Genomic DNA, 1035 nt, shown 5'->3' with positions numbered 1-1035 from the left:
TTCCTTCAAACATGTCTAGGATGAGTATGTGTTGCAAAGCAAAAAGTTGTGACAAAATTGAAGATAGAATCTTCACTATCATTCATCCAAGTATTGACTTAGCTTAATATGCCTCTGTTCATTTAATAAATATTTCATATAATTTTATAGCGTGGGTTAACATAATTTCCATTTTTATTTTGTAATTGCTTCTTGTTAGATTTTTTAATTTAAATTCTTATTTTAGTGCTTGCTTCGGCAGTTCATATAATACAATTGGAATGATATGGAGAAGATTAGCATGGCCCTTGTGTAAGGATGACATGCAACTTTGTGAAGCATCCTATATTTATTCTATATTTATAACTGATTTGGGAAAGGAAGGGGAACAACAAAATGGTGAATCAAGGACAAAGGGTGAACCAATACAGCAGGACACTATATGGGAAATGAACTTATACCTTGGGGGGAGGGAAGGGAAAGACCAGAGGAGTGAGGGATAGTGGGAAAAAAATGGAGTGGGTAACAATGTTCAACAAGAAATGTACTCATTAATTTAATTATGTAACTGTAGCCCCTCTATACAACACCTTTACAGCAAAATAAATAAAATTTAAAAAGCTTATTTATCCATAATTTATGATATCACTGACTTTTTGAGGACATTTTGACTATTTGTGATTTTTAGATTATAAATGTTCCTGGACAGCCTGACACCTGATATCAATAACAATTATTAAAACTAATTTAATTAAAATAAAATTCCATTGAAAATAATTAGCATACTCTAAAGACTACATTCTCAACAATTCTCAATATTTTAGAAGATTGGAAATTAATGACAATTAGGCATGCTCTAAGGTTGAATCATTTACAATAAATGAAACAATCTCACTACAGTAAAAGGCTGAGATAAAAAAAAACTAATTATTTCCAAAGTGATAGAAAACTATTCTTGTCTTTATTTTTTATTTTTATTGTGAAAATACTGTACAGAGGGGTTACAATTACATGGGCAAGATAATGAGTACATTTTTTATCAAGCATTATAGCCTC

General features: G+C 30.2%; 1 non-coding gene across 1 annotated transcript; it reads left to right on the top strand.

Annotated features, from left to right (window-relative positions):
* Window positions 1-225: 225 nt before the first annotated feature.
* LOC122112478 lies at window positions 226-332 on the top strand. Its single transcript, XR_006148209.1, has one exon. It is a non-coding gene; the product is annotated as a U6 spliceosomal RNA (small nuclear RNA).
* Window positions 333-1035: the final 703 nt, after the last annotated feature.

This window comes from Dipodomys spectabilis, unplaced genomic scaffold (assembly GCF_019054845.1).
Source record: "Dipodomys spectabilis isolate Male_0828 unplaced genomic scaffold, ASM1905484v1 ptg000094l, whole genome shotgun sequence".
Classification (NCBI taxonomy): domain Eukaryota; kingdom Metazoa; phylum Chordata; class Mammalia; order Rodentia; family Heteromyidae; genus Dipodomys; species Dipodomys spectabilis.
The sequence above is the reverse complement of the archived record's forward strand: the minus strand, read 5'-3'. Positions and strand labels throughout refer to the sequence as shown.